The sequence below is a fragment of the Salvelinus fontinalis genome, chromosome 2 (genome assembly GCF_029448725.1).
Source record: "Salvelinus fontinalis isolate EN_2023a chromosome 2, ASM2944872v1, whole genome shotgun sequence".
NCBI lineage: Eukaryota > Metazoa > Chordata > Actinopteri > Salmoniformes > Salmonidae > Salvelinus > Salvelinus fontinalis.
In genome coordinates, this window is record NC_074666.1 from 57461892 (window position 1) to 57483068 (window position 21177).

A 21177-nucleotide genomic window follows, 5' to 3' on the forward strand; every position below is an offset into this window, starting at 1 on the left:
ATCCTAATGTTAGAAAGTAGAATAGAAACTAAATATAGGCTATTGTGCGTGTGGTCACAATCATTTAAAGAATAGTGATAAAGGAAAAAATGTGTGTGGCTGAGCAGTACGAGAGCGAAATTGGAGCGGGAGAGAGGGACGACAACATTTTTTAAATCTGCTCAAATTATGCTGTGATCCTTGCTCTACACACCCACTTACATGCTCTGGCATTCAAAAGCAGTCCTGCTTTAAGTTATCAAAGAACTGTCAATGTATAATCATATCAATGCATGGAATCGGTGAATGAATGGCTCCAGCAACCATTACACAGTCTGACAAACTGCATAACAAAGTAGGCCTAATTTGACAAAATAACAACTTTCATTCGGGTTTTTTCTATGTAATTCATACAAGATGCTAAGTACTTTAAACAAGATGCTAAATCGTAGCTTAATCTATTCTACCACGCCCAGAAATCTTTCTCCTTTTATTCTCTGTTCCCAACGCACTAGACAACCAGTTCTTGTGGCCTTTAGCTGTACCCTTATCCTACTCCTCCTCTGATGATGTAGAGGTTAACCCAGGCCCTGTAGCCCCCAGCATCACACCAATTCCCCAGGCGCTTTCATTTGTTGACTTCTGTAACCGTAAAAGCCTTGGTATCATGCATGTTAACATCAGAAGCTTCCTCCCTAAACTTCTTTTATTCACTGATTTAGCACCCTCCGCCAACCCTGATGTCCTAGCCGTGTCTGAATCCTGGCTTAGGAAGGCCACCAAAAATTCTGGAATTTACATCCCCCAACTACAACATTTTCCGTCGAGATAGAACTGCCAAAGGGGACGGAGTTGCAATCTACTGCAGAGATAGTCTGCAGATTTCTGTCATACTATCCAGGTCTGTGCCCAAACAGTTCGAGCTTCTACTTAAAAAAAATTCACCTTTCTAGAAATAAATCTCTCACTGTTGCTGCTTGTTATAGACCCCCTCAGCTGCCAGCTGGACACCATATGTGAATTGATTGCCCCCCATCTGTCTTCAGAGTTCGTACTAGGTGACTTAAACTGGGATATGTTCGGCACCCCGGCCATCCTACAATCTAAGCTAGATGCCCTCAATCGCACACAAATTATCAAGGAACCTACCAGGTACAACCCTAAATCTGTTATCATGGTCACCCTCATAGATATAATCCTGACCAACTTGCCTCTAAATACACATCTCCTGTCTTCAACCAGGATCTCAGCGATCACTGCCTCATTGCGTCCGTAATGGGCCCGCGGTCAAACGACAACCCTTCATCACTGTCAAACGCTTCCTAAAACAGTTCAGTGAGCAGGCCTTTCTAATCAACCTGGCCCGGGTATCCTGGAAGGATATTGACCTCATCCCGTCAGTAGAGGATACCTGGTTGTTCTCTAAAATGGCTTTCCTTGTTACGACATTTACTTCCTCTAGATAGTCAAGTTTGATCTTCTTCTTAAATAAGCATGCCCCAATCAAAAAATGTAGAACTAAGAACAGATATAGCCCTTGGTTCACTCCAGACTTGACTGCCCTTGACCAGCACAAAAACATCCTGTGGCGTACTGCATTAGCATCAAATAGCCCCCGCTATATGCAAATGTATATGCAACCAATATACACAGTCAGTTAGGAAAGCTAAGGCTAGCTTTCTCAAACAGAAATTTGCATCCTGTAGCACTAATTCCAAAAAGTTTTGGGACACCGTAAAGTCCATGGAGAATAAGAGCACCTCTGCCCAGCTGCCCACTGCACTGAGGCTACGAAACACTGTCACCACCGATAAATCTACGATAACCGAGAATTTCATTAAGCATTTTTCTTCGGCTGGCCATGCTTTCCACCTGGCTACCCCTACCCCGGCCAACAGCTCTCCACCCCCCGCAGCAACTTGCCCAAGCTCCCTCCCCCACTTCTCCTTCACCCAAATCCAGATAGCTGATGTTCTGAAAGAGCTGGAAAATCTGGATCCCTACAAATCAGCTGGGCTAGACAATCTGGACACTCTCATTCTAAAGTGATCCGCCGAAATTGTTGCAACCCCTATCACTAGCCTGTTCAACCTCTCTTTTGTATCGTCTGAGATCCCTAAAGTTTGGAAAGCTGCCGCGGTCATCCCCCTCTTCAAAGGAGGAGACACTCTAGACCCAAACTGTTACAGTCCTATATCCATCCTGCCCTGTCTATCTAAAGTCTTCGAAAGCCAACTTAACGAACAGATCACTGACCATTTCGAATCCCACTATACCTTCTCCACTATGCAATCTGGTTTCCGAGCTGGTCATGGGTGCACCTCAGCCACGCTCAAGGTCCTAAACGATATCATAACCGCCATAGATAAAAGACAGTACTGTGCAGCCGTCTTCATCGACCTGGCCAAGGCTTTCGACTCTGTCAATTACTGCATTCTTATCGGCAGACTCAATAGCCTTGGTTTCTCAAATGGCCTGTTGTCCGGACCTCTGGCAGTCTCTATGGGGGTGCCACAGAGTTCAATTCTCAGGCCGACTCTTTTCACTGTATATATCAATGATGTCGCTCTTGGTGATTCTCTGGTAAATCTCTACGCAGACGACAGCATTCTCTATACATCTGGCCCTTCCTTGGACACTGTGTTAACAAACCTCCAAACGAGCTTCAATATCATACAACACTCCTTCTGTGGCCTCCAACTGCTCTTAAATGCTAGTAAAACTAAATGTATGCTCTCCAACTGATTGATGCCCGTACCTGCCCGCCCGCCTAACATCATTACTCTGGACGGTTCTCGCTTAGAATATGTGGACAACTACAAATACCTAGGTGTCTGGTTAGACTGTAAACTCTCCTTCCAGACTCACATTAAGCATCTCCAATCCAAAATTAAATCTAGAATCGGCTTCCTATTTCGCAACAAAGCCTTCTTCACTCATGCTGCCAAACATACCCTCGTAAAACTGACTATCCTACCGATCCTCGACTTTGGCGATGTCATTTACAAAATAGCCTCCAACACTCTGCTCAGCAAATTGGATGTAGTCTATCACAGTGCCATCCGTTTTGTCACCAAAGCCCCATATACTACCCACCACTGCGACCTGTATGCTCTCATTGGCTGGCCCTCGCTACGTATTCGTTTCCAAACCCACTGGCTCCAGGTCATCTATAAGTCTTTGCTAGGTAATGCCCCACCTTATCTCAGCTCACTGGTCACCATAGCAACATCCACCCGTAGCATGCACTCCAGCAGGTATATCTCACTGGTCATCCCCAAAGCCACCACCTACTTTGACCACCTTTCTTTCCAGTTCCCTGCTGGCAAAGACTGGATAGAATTGCAAAAATTACTGAAGCTGGATACTTATATCTCCCTCACTAACTTTAAGCATCAACTGTCAGAGCAGATTACCAATCACTGTACCTGTACACAGCCCATCTGTAAATAGCACACCCAACTACCTCATCCCCATAATGTTATTACTTTTTTGCTCTTTTGCACCCCAGTATCCATACTTGCACATCATCATCTGCACATCTATCACTCCAGTGTTAATGCTAAATTGTAATTATTTCGCCTCTAGGGCCTATTTATTGCCTTACCTCCCTAACCTTACTACATCTGCACACACTGTACATAGATTTTTCTATTGTGTTATTGACTGTACGTTTGTTTATCCCATGTGTAACTCTGTGTTGTTGTTTTTGTCGCACTGCTTTGCTTTATCTTGGCCAGGTCGCAGTTGTAAATGAAAACTTGTTCTCAACTGGCCTACCTGGTTAAACATAGGTGAAATATATATTTTTTAACGGTGTGTAGTGGGAAGAGGGTAGTTAGAGGCAAAGTCCTGTCTGTATACCGTAGTTAGTAAGCATACTCCACCTAAATTAGTTCTGATCAGTGCTCGCTGCTCACTTGGCTTCTGGGCATAGGATAAGCAGGAGAAAAACACCCAGCATGACAGTGCATAATTTCCAAAGCCACATTAACACAAAAGTCTTTGATTGTCTTGTTCAAATGGATTAATACAACGTTTCTTCAGACAATAATTACAATTGTGGGTAATTTCTTTGGCTGAAAGGGCTACTTGCTTCTCTCACTCTGAATACATTTGTATTTCCATTGGCTTCAGGGGCACAAAGGCTGTCCAGCAAATTTAAACTGTTCATTTCTGAGTAGGCTAAATAAGCTGTCCTGCATGTTCTTTACATTTACAGTGCCTTCGGAAAGTATTCAGACCCCTTGACTCTTTCCACATTTTGTTACAGCCATATTCTACAATGGATTAAATATTTTTTTCCCTCATCAATCTACACACAATACCCCATAATGACAAAGCAAAAACAGGTTTTTAGAAATGTTTTCTAGTTTACTTTAAATAAAAAACTGAAATATCACATTTACATAAGTATTCAGACCCTTTACTCTGTACTTTGTTGAAGCACCTTTGGCAGCAATTACAGCATTGAGTCTTCTTGGGTATGACGCTACAAGCTTGTATTTGGGGAGTTTCTTCCATTCTTCTCTGATGATCCTCTTAAGCTCTGTCATGTTGGATGGGGAGCATTTCTGAGTAGCTATTTTCAGGTCTCTCTAGAGATGTTCGATCGGGTTCAAGCCCGGGCTCTGACTGGGCCACAAGGACATTCAGAGACTTGTCCCGAAGCCACTCCTGCGTTGTCTTGGCTGTGTGCTTAGGGTCGTTGTCCTGTTAGAAGGTGAACCTTCACTCTGGAACAGGTTTTCATCAAGAATCTGTACTTTGCTCCGTTCATCTTTGCCTTGATCCTGACTATTCTCCCAGTCCCTGCCGCTGAAAAACATTCCCACAGCATGTTGCCACCACCATTCTTCACTATAGGGATGGTGCCAGGTTTCCTCCAGATGTGACACTTGGCATTCAGACCAAAGAGTTCAATCTTGGTTTCATCAGACCAGAAAATCTTGTTTCTCATGGTCTGAGAGTCTTTAGGTGCCTATTGGTAGACTCCAAGTGGGTGTCGTGTGCAATTTACTGAGGAATGGCTTCCATCTTGCCGCTCTACCATAAAGGCCTGATTGATGGAGTACTGCAGAGATAGTTGTCCTTCTGGAAGATTCTCCCATCTCCACAGAGGAACTCTAGAGCTCTGTCAGAGTGACCATCGGTTTCTTGGTCACCTCCCTGACCAAGGCCCTTCACCACCGATTTCTCAGTTTGTCCGGGCAGCCAGCTCTAGGAAGAGTCTTGGTAATTCCAAACTTCTTCCATTTAAGAATGATGGAGTCCACTGTGTTCTTGGGGACCTTCAATGCTGCACACATTTTTTGGTAACCTTCCCCAGATCTGTGCCTCGACACAATCCTGTCTGGGAGTTCTACGGACAATTCCTTCCACTTTATGGATTGGTTTTTGCTCTGACATGCACTGTCAACTGTGGGACCTTATATAGACAGGTGTGTGCGCCTTTTCAAATCATGTCCAATCAATTGAATTTACCACCGGTGGACTCCAAACAAGTTTTAGAAACATCAAGGATGATCAATGGAAACAGGATGCTCCTGAGCTCAATATCGAGTCTCAAAGCAAAGGGTGAAAACTTATGTAAATAAGGTATCTGTTTTTTATTTTTAATACAATTGCAAACATTTCTAAAAACGTGTTTTCGCTTAGTCATTATGGGGTATTGTGTGTAGACTTGAATAAGGCTGTAACGTTAAACAAAATGTGGAAAAAGTCAAGGGCTCTGAATACTTTCCAAAGGCACTGTACATTTTAGTCATTAGGGTTATGTGCCTTGCTCAAGGGTACATTGACACATTTTTCACTCAGTCGGCTTGAGGATTCGAACCAGCAACCTTTCCCAACGCTCTTAAACTCTTAACCTCTAGGCTACTTGCCACCCTTGTTATTATAACCAGCTGTACTGTTTACTACAATCTGGACGAGGCCATTCTCAAGAGAGCATGTCCATTTTCAACGTCAATTTTATTCACCATCACCAAAAAAAGTTACTGTCAAGTTTATTCATATTGAGGAATATTAAGTCCTAAAAATGTATTTTACAAAATATGATCTTTCAGCCTAAAAGCATATATAGTTAAATATTTAGCTGGTTTAAAAAGCATATCCTCTGTCACTTGACTTCTCTTTGAAAAGGAAATACCATTAAAAAAATTCTGCCTCAAAAGTTCAATAATTCCAGCAGAGAGGGAGTAGGTAGGGAGCGAGGCAGTGAGACAGAGAGAACCTGAAGTCAATGTTCCTCGGGGAGTTATTTAGAACTTGGAGCGTTCTAAAACTGTATACTTGATTGCACTCTTATTAATTTAGACTACAGACTGTTTCATTTCCCTTCAAGCCAACACTTGGCTATGGAGAAACAACAGGTTACTTTGCAAAAAAAAGTCTTGAGGTAATGTCTAAGTTTAAAATGTACAAATTCCAAAACAGGTTAAGTTGATAGGCTTAAAATGTACAGTCTAACAAGGTGTATGCTATAAAAAAAAATATTTCAATAGCATGAACACTGCAGTTATTTAATAAGATACTATCTGAAAAACGTGATTGTTGAGCGTTGAAGATTTCACCAATTGACTTGCAAGGACTGTTATCAGCCGTATATCTCCTCTGTTGTGCTAAGACTTCTCTTTCAAGCTTTGCCAAAGCAACTAAAACAACACACATAGGGCGTTGCAGGGAACACAGGCACTTATATACAGTCTTCAACAAAATATAAATGTATTCATAAGAGCAGACAAGGCAATGTATTCTACTGAAGCCAAGGGCAGAGCTGGTCGACTTAATACAAAATGAATTATACAACAGCATACGGTTGGAATAGATTCAGTAATTTACTGTATGTACAGTAGATAAATGGGTCAGCCATACAGACATGTAAATGGGGACGGGTCAGACAGAGACAAAGTGCACCTTTAGATCTCACACACAGGAAAATACAAGGTCACCAATGTCTATCAGCAAATGGGAGAGAGAGAAACACTACTGCACTGTAAACTCATTTTGGCTCTACTGTCTGCGCTGATGCATTAAGGATATTGCACAAATCCTAACTCTCTTAATCCTCTAATCTGCAGAAACCAGGGAATTGCTACCTGCATCTGTCAGTCTATGGGATTCGATGGCCACACTGCTAACATATGAACATCACATCCCCTTACAGAGATTTCCACATACACACGATGCCAATATCATCAGCTGTGATTTATGGAAAGCTGTCATGCTGATGTGCTTGCGATGGAAAATGCTGGTTGAGTGAGCAGGCACAGGTGTAGTATGGACGATAGTGTCTGACATACTGTATCTATCATTATCAGTGTGAGCAGAAGAGGACAGAGAAGGATAACTAATCAACCAATGTGCTGCTGTGTATCATATTATTGTGGACTAGAGCCAGTACACTACTTAATTCCAGAGGTCTTACAAAATTTGTTCCTGGTCGTCTTCCATGCAACTGGTCAATTTCATGGGCAATTTCACAGTAACGGAATTACACTTTGACTCCGATTTTTTACTTTCAAATGTATACCAAACAAAAACCATTGATTTCACATTTTAACAAACCATTCAACTCTATGCAATAGGACTACTTTGAAAAATGCATGCAGACGATTTCACAAAAACCCATTTACTTCAAGTCCTGTGCATGTAAAGTTGGGTAATTACAGTAAAATCTCTCTCACTTTTCTATTGCGACCACATTTTCCAAAAACTCCAAATTAAATTCAAAGATGTCTCCAGAAAGAATAGGGTGTCAGCTATGACATGACACTTTAACTTTGGCATTTTTTATTTTGGTTATTGAACTACAGTAGGTGAAGTGGATTTACATCCGGTAATGGAATAACGGTAACGGAATTACATCATGGCTCCCTGATCTGTACTATACAGAAATGCATAATTATGGATATGAATGTCATTCTCTTCATGGTGATGTATCCTAAATAGGTACACAGAGATAGAACTATGCAATATCCTTCTTTTGCATATTATTCTACACACTGGCTATTATTGTAATGAGCTCCGCCCCCAAACAAGACCTAATTTGGTTGGTCTGGACCAGACCAAATCTAAAAAAATCAAAGAAGTCTGTTTCATAAGTTTGGACATCACAGTACAGTAGAGCAAAGTCGAGTACAGAACAATACAGTAGAGTACATTAAGGTAGATATGTTCAGTACAATACATAATACTGTATGTAGTCTACTATAGTGTGATTTACTCAACAATACGGTAATGTATTGTACTCTACTGTTCTGTGCTGTACTGTTCTGGTTTGCACTGTACTGTTCTCTACTTTACCATACAATACTGTCCAAACTTGTGAAACGTAGGCATCTGCGATTGGTTCAGATTTGGTCCGGCCAGGGCGGACTGATCAAATTTCAACTACACTGAAAAATATATAAACGCAACATGTAAAGTTGCATGTTTCATCAGCTGAAATACAAAATCCCAGACATTTTCAGCATTTCTACTTTGCCAAGATAATCCATCCACCTGACAGGTGTGGCATATAAAGAAGCTGATTAAACAGCATGATCATTACACAGGTGCCCCTTGTGCTGGGGACAATAAAAGGCCTATAAGGGCACAAGGCGAGATCCAAATGCAGACATGGGAGGCAGATGGTTGAGGTCCGATATTTATTATACCAAAAGGGTTGGCAAAAGGCAGGTCAGGGACAGGCGAGAGTTCATAAACCAGGTCAGAGTCCAAACAGTACAAGGGGATAAGCAGGCTCGAGGTAAGAACAGGCGGATTCGCCGTCAGGACAGGCAAGGGTCAAATCCAGGAGGGCTAGGAAAAAACAGAGACTGGGAAAAATAGGAGCTAGGAGAAACGCTGGTTGACTTAGCAAAATAAGACGAACTGGCGCAGAGAGACAGGAAACACAGGGATAAATACACTGGGGACTAAAGGGGAAAAACAGGAGACACCTGGAGTTAGGTGGAGACAATCACAAAGGCCACTCTAAAATGTGCAGTTTGGTCACACAGCACAATGTCACAGATGTCTCAAGTTTTGAGGGAGCGTGCAGTTGGCATGCTGACTGCAGGAATGTCCACCAGAGCTGTTGCCATGGAATTTAATGTTAATTTCTCTACCATGTTGTGTGCGTGAGCAGTTTGCTTATGTCAACGTTGTGAACAGAGTGCCCCATGGTGACGGTGGAGTTATGGTATGGGCAGGCATAATCTACGGACTATGAACACAATTGCATTTTATCGATGGCAATTTGAATACACAGAAATACCATGACGTAATCCTGAAGCCCATTGTGAGGATATTTTTTTTTTTAAAGATACCTGTATCTGTACCCAACAGATGCATATCTGTTTTCCCAATCATGTGAAATCCAAAGGTTAGGGCCTAATTTTGTTTCAATTGACTGATATCCTCACGTGAACTATAACGCTGTAAAATCGTTGAAATAGCTGCATGTTGTGTTCAGTATACTTCTCAACGTAATGGTAGGTGTCAGTAAGAAAAGGGAAGGGAAAATGAGAGGGAGGGGTTGTCGGGACTGTTTTCACAGTCTTGTTTTGACCACCAGACGACAGAAATAGAAGGGAAAAAAACATGTGTACTGAACATAACAGTATGGAGTGGGAGGACCGTAGCAGGTGACCCAACTGTGGTTCGTGACTACTATGATTTCAAATCCTATGAACTTCACGTTGGTGCTGAAGGGTCCTTTTAGATGGAAATGCCCAAATACAATATGCGGAACTCACTTTATATGAATTCAACAATACATTTCTTGCTCGTGCAAAATATATTTCTTTCAGGTTGTAAGTGACAGCTGGCTTGGTACATTGTTTCCTGCCTCCACCCATTCAGGGTGCACTGCTTCAACTTCAATGACTCAATATTTAGGGCAAAAACGGAAGAAAGTAACCAAGGCAATGATCGCAAGTCATTCATAATGTGGCTAATAGCCTAGCATATCTATTTATGTAGCTCTTTATTTAGCAAGCTAAAAAAAACTGAGCCTAAGGTTTTCTAGCAATTTCCTGGGAGGATGTCATGTCATTGGAGGAGTGGGTGAGTGACCGACTTTGTTCCCCTTATATGATTTTTCGGTGGCTACAGCTAGATGCAGGTGTGATTTGGTTAGCTGGCAAAAAATGTGACTAGCTTTGCTATGATGAACTTGAATGACTGTTATACAGATAGTAGAAAGTGAATTTACGAACTCAAGCGATACGGTGGAAGTCGGAAGTTTACATACATTTAGGTTAGAGTCATTAAAACTCGTCTTTCAACCACTCCACAAATTTCTTGTTTGCAAACTATAGTTTTGGCAAGTCGGTTAGGACATCTACTTTGTGCATGACACGAGTAATTTTTCCAACAATTGTTTTCAGACAGATTATTTCACTTATAATTCACTGTATAACAATTCCAGCAGGTCAGAAGTTTACATACACTAAGTTGACTGTGCCTTTAAACAGCTTGGAAAATTCCAGAAAATTATGTCATGACTTCTGATTGCTAATTGACAACATTTGAGTCAATTGGAGGTGTACCTGTGGATGTATTTCAAAGCCTACCTTCAAACTCAGTGCCTGTTTGCTTGACATCATGGGAAAATCAAAAGAAATCAGCCAAGACCTCAGAAAAAAGATTGTAGACCTCCACAAGTCTGGTTCATCCTTGGGAGCAATTAACCAAATGCCTGAAGGTACCACGTTCATCTGTACAAACAATAGTACGCAAGTATAAACACCATGGGACCACGCAGCCGTCATACCGCTCAGGAAGGAGACGCGTTCTGTCTCCTAGAGATGAACGTACTTTGATGCGAAAAGTGCAAATCAATCCCAAAAACAACAACAAAGGACCTTGTGAAGATGCTGGAGGACACAGGTACAAAAGTATCTATATCCACCATGAAACGAGTCCTATATTGACATAACCTGAAAGTCCGCTCAGCAAGAAATAAGCCACTGCTCCAAAACTGCCATAAAAAAGCCAGACTACGGTTTGCAACTGCACATGGAGACAAAGATCGTACTTTTTGGAAAATGCCCTCTGCTCTGATGAAACAAAGATAGAACTGTTTGGCCATAATGACCATCGTTATGTTTGGAGGAAACAGGGGGAGGGTTGCCAGCCGAAGAACATCATCCCAACCGTGAAGCACGGGAGTGGCAGCATTATGTTTTGGGGGTGCTTTGCTGCCACTCCCGTGCTTCACGGTTGGGATGATGTTCTTCGGCTTGCAAGCCTCCCCCTTTTTTTTGGTGCACTTCAAAAAATAGATGGCACCATGAGGGAGGAAAATTATGTGGATATATTGAAGAAACATCTCAAGATATCAGTCAGGAAGTTAAAGTTTGGTCGCAAATGGGTCTTCTAAATGGACAATGACCCCAAGCATACATCCACAGTTGTGACAAAATGGCTTAAGGACAACAAAGTCAAGGTATTGGAGTGGCCATCACAAAACCCTGACCTCAATCCTATATGAAAATGTGTGGGTATAACTGAAAAAGCGTGTGTGAGCAAGGATTAAATGTCAGGAATTGTGAAAAACTGAGTTTAAATATATTTGGCTAAGGTGTATGTAAACTTCAGACTTTAATTGTATTTTCTCAAGTACATAAATTCACTTTGGCTGTCCATTCTCCGATTTCAGAGCATAATTACTGATGCGCAGAATAACTGATCAATTTACAAACGTGCAACACAAGCTAAATATTACCGGTGTCAGTAAACTTAGTCAAAAAAAAGTAACAGTTAGTCACGCTAGTTGACAGGAAAGAAAGGAGGAAGGGGAATCATTTCACTAGAATCTTTTTCAGGGGAAAATTTCGGAAGGAGATGTTCTGTTTGAATCAGATGGCATGTCGGGTGGATATGAGAGTGAGAAGAACTGGATTACAGTAGAGAATGCAAAAGGAAAGTGATAGTGGAAACTTGTAAATCAAAACCAGGTTCGGAGTCTTTTTTGTTTGGAATAAGGGTTTTGGATTGATGTTGTTACCTGGGAGATCCGTTTGAATATTACAGTTGTGGATGTGTTGGATGAGGTGGGGTCGATGAGAATAACAGGAAGTGGGCTTATTTCATTTTTTTGTGTTTCTATGGAACAGAAGAAGCGTGCTTTGCGCCTCAAAAAGATGTCCGATTGGAATGTGTCATGTGTGGATCTTCGAAGCAGGGCACCACTTCAAATCAAATCAAATGTTACTTGTCATATAGCGAATACATCAGGTGTAGACCTTACCATGAAATGCTTACTTATATTACCTATTTATATTTTAGATTCTTCAAAGTAGCCACCCTTGCCTTGATGACAGCTTTGCACACTCCTGGCATTCTCTCAACCAGCTTCAAGAGGTAGTCACCTGGAATGCTTGAAGGAGTTCACACATATGCTGAGCACTTGTTCCTTCACTCTGCAGTCCAACTCATCCCAAACCATCTCAAGTGGGTTGAAGTCGGTGATTGTGGAGGCCAGGTCATCTGATGCAGCACTCCATCACTCTCCTTCTTGGTCAAATAGCCCTTACACCGTCGGGAGGTGTGTTCTGGGTCATTGTCTTGTTGAAACACAAATGATAGTCCCACTAAGCGCAAACCAGATGGGATGGAGTATCGTTGCAGAATGCTGTGGTAGCTATGGTGCCGTGCCTTGAATTCTAAATAAATCATAGACAGTTTCACCAGCAAAGCACCCTCACATCTCCTCCACCATGCTTGATGGTGGGAACCACACATGCAGAGATCATCTGTTCACCTACTCTGCGTCCCACAAAAAGACAGCAGTTGGAACCAAAATTCTCAAATTTCAGACCAATGGACAGATTTCCAATGGTCTAATGTCCACTGCTCGTGTTTCTTGGGCCAAGAAATTATCTTCCTCTTATTGTTGTCCTTTAGTAGTGGTTTCGTTGCAGAAATTCAACCATAAAGGCCTGATTCACACAGTCTCCTCTGAACAGTTGATGATGAGATGTGTCTGTTACTTGAACTCTGTGAAGCATTTATTTGGGCTGAAATCTGAGGTGCAGTTAATTGCCCATTTCTGAGGCTGGTAACTCTACTAATGAACTTATCCTCTGCAGCAGAGGTAACTCTGGGTCTTCCTTTCCTGTGGTGGTCCTCATGAGAGCCAGTTTCATCATAGTGCTTGATGGTTTTTACGACTGCACTTGAAGAAACGTTCAAAGTCATAGAAATGTTCCGGATTGACTGACCTTCATGTCTTAAAGTAATGATGGACTGTCATTTCTCTTTGCTTCTTTGGGCTGTTCTTGCCATAATATGGACTTGGTATTTTACCAAATAGGGCTATCTTCTATATATCTTGTCACAACACAACTGATTGGCTCAAATGCATTGAGAAGGAAAGACATTTCACAAATTGTCACGATCGTCGTAACTTTGAAGAGAGGATCAAGGCGCAGCGTGATAGAAAGACATCTTCTTTTATTATGAAGACAAAACAAACGAACAAAAACAACAAACAGACGACCGTGAAGCTATATCAAACAAAATAGTGCTGACACTAAACACTACACAATTCCCCACAATAGCCTACTGCCTATGGCTGCCTTAAATATGGCTCCCAATCAGAGACAATGCATGACAGCTGTCTCTGATTGAGAACCATTCAGGCAACCATAGACACCTACACTCAACACAAACCCATACACTCTACCAAAACCCCCTATACCATACAACCACCCAATACAAGACAAATACACACAAACATCCCCCCTGTCACACCCTGACCCAACCAAAATATTACAGAAAACAAAGATAACTAAGGCCAGGGCGTGACACAAATGAACATTTAACAAGGCACACCTGTTAAATTAAATTAATTCCAGGAGACTACCTCATGAAGCTGGTTCAGAGAAGGCCAAGAGCGTGCAAAGCTGTCATCAAGGCAAAGAGTGGCTACTTTGAAGAATCTCAAATATCTCAAACTTTACCCCCCCTGGCACATTTCCAGCTGGCGCCCGCATTACCTTCATTGTTGTTTTTCTTACTAATAATAACTTAAGATGTGTGCATTCCTGTCAAAGTAAGTGCCTTATTACGTTATCATTAAAGTTTGTGTATATCATGTTGTCATTTCTACTGTAGCACACCGTATGTAGCTATGGAGCATAATGTATTTAATGTTTAATTCAAATTTTTCAAATACTGATGACAAATCATGCTTTCTGATTCTTGCATAGATTGTAATGGACATATTTGATGTGTGTAAAATACTTTTTTGAAGGTTGTACTGATTAAGATGAGCTAAAGCTAAGCTTAATGCCAACTATGTGTGGCGCCATGTTTGTTGATATCATACATCCCATTCTGGTTGTCACGTAAACGCCAGTCAGAACAAAGATGTTATAACAAAACGAGATGAAGGGTTGGTTCACTCGTCTAAACTTCCGGAAGTGAATGATGGTAGACAGCACACCCTCTTCAACATGCATAATGCAAACAGACCCAACTCATCTTGTAACCTCTTATCTTTGGTTGAAGCGAAAGAAACAAACCTGGCAGCTCGTACAAACTACCCATCGTCAGAACATTTTTTTTTTTTGATTTTTAGAAAGTGTTTTCCTCAATTATTTTGATCACTGGTGAGCTCACCCGTGATGTGATGAATTGTAAATAGTAATTTAGCTAATTCATATTATGGTTTCTGTCAGCCAAGCGTTAGCTAAGTATTACCGCTTGTGTTAGGTCACTTACCTCAGTTAGCGTTACGACTAATGTAGCCTACATTTTCCGATTTGGATGAGATTTGTGTTATGCTGTTGCTACTTCTGTGAATGTCTGAACATTGCAGCCAAAAATAAAATGCTCACATTGAGGACATGGTCTTTACAATTTTATGTTTGTGCAAAATGTTTCTGTGAAAAAACTGTGTGGCCAGCTCAAACGCTGACTGTTCCGTCAACTTTAACTGGACATACACTAGCATAGATATGTTGTTGGGCTTGGACTACCCCTTTAAACATCTTATGGCTGCAAGCCCGAAGCCGGGCACAATATGACAACAGCCACTTCAAGTGCAGGGCGCGAAATTCAAAATATATTTTTTAGAAATATTTAACTTTCACACATTAACAAGTCCAATACAGCATTTGAAAGATAAACATCTTGTGAATCCAGCCAACATGTCCGATTTTTAAAATGTTTTACAGCGAAAACACCACGTATATTTATGTTAGCTCACCACCAAATACAAAATAAGGACAGACATTTTTCACAGCACAGGTAGCATGCACAAAGCCAACATAACTAACCAAGAACCAACCCAACAAACCAAGAAACAACTTCATCAGATGGCAGTCTTATAACATGTTATTCAATACATCTATGTTTTGTTCGAAAAACGTGCATATTGGAGCTATAAATCAGTTTTACATTGCAGCTAACATCGCAGCTACCGTCAGAAATGGCACCGAAGCAGCCAGAGTAATTACAGACACCAACGTCAAATACCTAAATACTCATCATAAAACATTTCTGAAAAATACATGGTGTACAGCAAATGAAAGACAGGCATCTTGTGATTCCAGCCAATATTTCCGATTTCTTAAGTGTTTTACAGCGAAAACACAATATAGCATTATATTAGCTTACCACAATAGTCAGAAACACAAGCCATTCCCCAGCAGCAAAAGTTAGCGATCGTAACAAACCAGCAAAAGATATATAATTTTTGACTAACTTTGATAAGCTTCATCAGATGACAGTCCTATAACATCAGGTTATACATACACTTATGTTTTGTTCGAGAATGTGCATATTTAGAGCTGAAATCAGTGGTTATACATAGTGCTAACGTAGCATCTTTTGCCCACAACGTCCGGATATTTTTCTGGCACTCACATATTCTGACCAAATAACTATTCATAAACATAACTAAAAAATACATGTTGTATAGGAAATGATAGATACACTAGTTCTTAATGCAATCGCCGTGTTAGAATTCTAAAAATAACTTCATTACGATATGCAGTTTACGTTATGGCGAGAGCGTGCCCAAAACCTGGCAGCAACCTACTAGTACAACATGTTCGACAGATATATGAAATAACATCATAAAATGGGTCCTACTTTTGATGATCTTTCATCAGAATGTTGTACAAGGGGTCCTTTGTCGGGAACAATCATTGTTTGGATTTAGAATGTCCTCTTCTCCAGTCAATTAGCACAGAAAGCTAGCAAAGTGGCGCTAAGCTCTCCTTCCTGAACAAAGGCACACAACGCAACACGCCTAACGTCCCGAATAAATTTCAATAATCTAATAAAACTATATTGAAAAAACATACTTTACGATGATATTGTCACATGTATCAAATAAAATCAAAGCCGGAGATATTAGTCGTCCATAACGACAGCTTATCAGAAGGCAAATCCAGGTCCCTTCACGCGCTCTCCAGAAAACAGGAAACTGGTGACACGTCATGCCGAGAGCTATTATTCGACCCCAGATCAAGTTACACACTCCATTTCTTCTCTCACTGCTTGTCGACATCTAGTGGAAGACGTATGAAGTGCATGTATTCTAATAAATATCAAGGACCTTTATAGGCAGGGCCTAGAACAGAGCATCGATTTCAGATTTTCCACTTCCTATCAGGAAGTTTGCTGCAAAATGAGTTCTGTTTTACTCACAGATATAATTCAAACGGTTTTAGAAACTAGAGAGTGTTTTCTCTCCAATAGTAATAATAATATGCATATTGTACGAGCAAGAATTGAGTACGAGGCCGTTTGAAATGGGCACCTTTTATCCGGCTACTCAATACTGCCCCTGCAGCCCAAACAGGTTAATAAGAGCTCTGACTGCCTCGAGTACAGCACTGCACTGCAAATTGGACAGCTGTTATGATTGACGTTTTAATGCTGGTGATAACTGGCTGGTATCGTTCAACTGCAGAAAACCTATTACTAGACAGCACTGGTACAAAGCTGACATGGGCTATTTCAGATTGCCTTAGGCAGTGTGGAGTATACAAACTGGAAAGGTTAACTGAAATCCTCTTCATTGCTCTCTGAAACGGAATAAAACGTATTAGTAAATAAATAGCCAACATTTTTAGTAAAACACTGAGCTCCTTCATAGTGGAAAGGTTTTTCTGACTTGTGTGTCCTTGATTCACATGTACAGTTTGTGTAAATACAACATGTTCCTGAAAAAGGATGAGTGGACACAAATCCTACTGACAACAGACCATCTACACAAAACTAAACTTATTCAGCCATCACGTGATATGGATATTGAGGTTATGTGCATGCGCACAAGATGACAATACATGCACGTGACACATGCATACTTGTGAAGCTTCTGCATGTGTTTACACGGTTCTGGATATGCTGCAGGTGATAGAAATCTGAAGGCACTACCAGCACTTTGAAAAGTTGATTTAGTCATACTTTCCTGTGGCTACACTATATATACAGAACTATGTGGACACCCCTTCAAATTAGTGGATTCGGCTATTTCAGCCACAACTGTTGCTGACAGGTGTATAAAATCAAGCACACAGCCAGGAAATCTCCATAGACAAACATTGTCAGTAGATTGGCCTTACTGAAGAGCTCAGTGACTTACAACGTGGCACCGTCATAGGATGCCACCTTTCCAACAAATCAGTTTGTCAAATTTCTGCCCTGCTAGTGCTGCCCGGGTCAACTGTAAGTGCTGTTATTGTGAAGTGGAAACGTCTAGGAGCAACAACGGCTTAGTGGTAGGCCACACAAGCTGACAGAACAGAACACCAAGTGCTGATGCGCGTAGCTCGTAAAAAATAGTTTGTCCTTGTTTGCAACACTCACTACAGAGTTCCCAACTGCCTCTGGAAGCAACATCAGCACAATAAATGTTCGTCGGGAGCTTCATGAAATGGGTTTCTATGGCCGAGCAGCCTCACACAATCCTAACATCACCATGCGCAATGCCAAGTGTCGGCTGGATTGGTGTAAAGCTCGCCGCCATTGGACTGGAGCAGTGGAAACGCGTTCTCTGGAGTGATAAATCTCGCTTCACCACTTGGCAGTCCGACGAATGAATCTGGGTTTGGCGGATGCCAGGAAAACGCTACCTGCTCCAATGCATAGTGCCAACTGTAAAATTTTGTGGAGGAGGAATAATGGTCTGAGACTGTTTTTCATGGTTTGGGCTAGGCCCTTTAGTTCCAGTGAAGGGAAATCGTAATGATACAGCATTCAATGATTTTCTAGAGGATTCTGTGATTCCAACTTTGTGGCAACAGTTTGGGGAAGGCTTTTTCCTGTTTCAGCATGACAATGCCCCGTGCACAAAGCGAGGTCCATGCAGAAATGGTTTACCGAGGTCGATGTGGAAGAACTTGACTGGCCTGCATCCTCAACCCCAAAAAAAACACCTTTGAGATGAATTGGAACGCCGACTGCAAGCCAGGCCTAATCACTCAACATCAGTGCCGACCTCACTAACGCTCGTGACTGAATGGAAGCGAGTCCCTCCAGCAATGTTCCAAGATCTAGGGGAAAGCCTTCCCAGAGGAGTGGAGGATGTTAATGGCCATTTAATGGCCATGATTTCGGAATGAGATGTTCGACGAGCAGGTGTCCAGATACTTTTTGGTCATGTAGTTAATATTGTCTCACATTCCTACCTGCAAAAGGATCAACCACACGGACAACTAGTAAAGCAAGTTAAAATATAATTTTATTGAACATTCTGGCTTATAGAGGTCACAAAAGGAAACTTTCCTGATCCAAAGGCTCATTTATGCCGACATAGAATTCAATGAAATTCAAAGTTGAGTTTGCAGGCTAATATTCCGGGAAACTGAACCATCTATGAATGGCTGTGGAGAAAGGATTATGTTTTTGGACAGAAATTATGATTAAACTCGTAAAATTACTGTAAGTTGTTTGCAATCAATATCTTAGAATAATAACCTGAGGATATATTAAATTCCATTGACAGTTGAGGGGGAGTAAAGAGAGCGACCATTGTGAATAGACCTGGACTTCATGATTGTGGTGCAAGAACGCAGCATGAAACACAAACACACTGAGACGTTACAAGGAGTCGCGCGCTTGGTCAATAGCCCTGTGGGCTACTCACGACAGTCCCATTAAAACAATACAGTATGGTGGAAAGACTGAAAGACTACCGTATGTGCTTTATGCACTCATTATGTTTTTTTAGGACACGTGTCCACAAATGTGACAGGGAGTGAGCCATTGAACTATTGAGTTCCTCCGTATCACAATAACCAGCACCGCAGAACACACCGTCCAAGTCTGGTAGACTGATTAGCGCATTCGTATTCATTTGAGACACCCAGAACCGTGTCGGTCACAAGAAAAAAAATATCATAACATTACAAAGTGTTTGTCCCAGAAATCTATATGAAAACAGGAGTTGTTTATAAATAAAAGTATAAACAAGAGTAATTCTTACCTTGTAGAAAGGTGTGCTTTGTTTCACAGCATCGTTATTTCTCAGAAGAAGTTTAGTCCCATCGGAAGCACGCGGTCCTGTCTTGAATGTTTTTTGGGGGGGTTTTTTTACGAGTGAGGAAATATAAGCATATAATACGCTTTAAAGTATTAAAGTAAAATGTATTTACGACCAACTCCGATAAATGGGCTTCTAGACATGGGTTGATAAGGTTGGAGAACAGTATATTGATTTGGGCTTCCCTAACGAACAAACGAACGAGAGCCAAGCTTGAACCTATTCTACACCGAACGCGCCTGCATAGAGCTAAAGCAGCTTGGAATCTACCATCCGCAGTGGGGAGGGTCGATCTATAACTAACCTCTATAGCTCATAGATGCATTGACATCAATCTCAAATTGGAATGTATCTCTTAAATAGCCTGCTATTGGTTTTGTAAAAGAAAAAGGGACTTTTGCCATGCTGCCTATTGGCATACTCAAACATTTCAATATCCTTCATTCTTATCCAGGACATTATAATATAGACCAGTATTTCCCAAACCTCTCCACAGCTACCCCAAGCCATTCGATCTATTCCAATAGGCCTAATAGCGCACTTGAATCAACTAGTCAACTAATCATCAAGCCGATTAGTAAAAACAAGTGTGCTATTAGGCACACTTATTAAGTGTGCTGTACTGTAATTGATCAAAAAAGTGGAATGATGGGCTGAGGGACCAGATACCAGGCAAATATCTAGAAAAAGCTTGCGTTTTTTTTGTGTTGACTTCCAGTGAATGACACCTAACAATCACTAAGGAAATGATTTAATGAGATTATTCTGTAGGAATATTAAATAAAATCAAATGTATAACTGATGCCACTGGCGTAAATCAGTTTCTCTGGACCCCCGCAAGGTTGGTGTTCACCCCCCCCCCCCCCCCCTAAAAAAAATACATTCGAATGTGTCAGACAGACAGAGAGTCACTCACAAAGTAAAGACTTGTACAGATTGCTGTCCATGGTGCTGAAATTGCGGCATGTCTATGCAACTGCATGCCTGTCGAATACATGATAGGCTTCTATGGTTCTAGGGCATGAATAGCTTTGCTTTAGTTAATGGATAAATGTTTACTGGTAGGCCTATTTGGTCGTCACATTTAACGAATTTATAGGCTTAAACCGTGTCGCAATGCTGCCATTTTTAGACTGCTGGCAATAATGTAATTAGCCTACTTGTTCAGTAATTAAAGTAGGAAATTCAAACATTGCAGATTGTAAAATACATTATCGATGCAACAGCATGCTAATCAACTACCAATAGATTTAGAATATACGAGTGTTCTGTATAGGCTACCTGAACCAAAATGACATGAGCTGTCCTTGCGCTCTCTCCTAGTCTATTAATTCCAAATAATTGTCAGTCCACCCTCAAAACACTAGCTTACTAGGGATTGTTCCATTATGCAGTCTACTATCTATAGCTATATACCGTATTTACCTGCTATTTCGCTGATATATACACTTTCTATAAAATAAAAATGACAAATAGCCTATAGATATTATGGCGAATGAATTACAGTATTTGTGAGGAGGAAAAGGGCTACCTAGTTGGCAACGAGCATTCTGTGGGCAGGCAGCACTCCAAAGTGATAGCATGCGGTGCAGACAGACATTGCTTTCCTTCCGATCCTGCAACCTCTAATACATACAGGTAGGTACGCCTTATGATTGGTTCTGCCTGCTCTGGACTCCAGAGAAATGACATGATATCCCTACTTG

The 21177-nt window shown here is 41.3% G+C and overlaps 1 protein-coding gene across 2 annotated transcripts in view; it reads right to left on the reverse strand.

Annotated features, from left to right (window-relative positions):
* Positions 1-19718, reverse strand: part of LOC129821964 (teneurin-2-like) — a 263621-nt gene extending 243903 nt beyond the window's left edge. For both annotated transcript variants that reach the window (XM_055879759.1, XM_055879750.1), the window contains exon 1: positions 19415-19718. The gene's annotated coding sequence lies outside the window, so the exon portion shown is untranslated. The remainder of the gene's footprint in view (positions 1-19414) is intronic.
* Positions 19719-21177: the final 1459 nt, after the last annotated feature.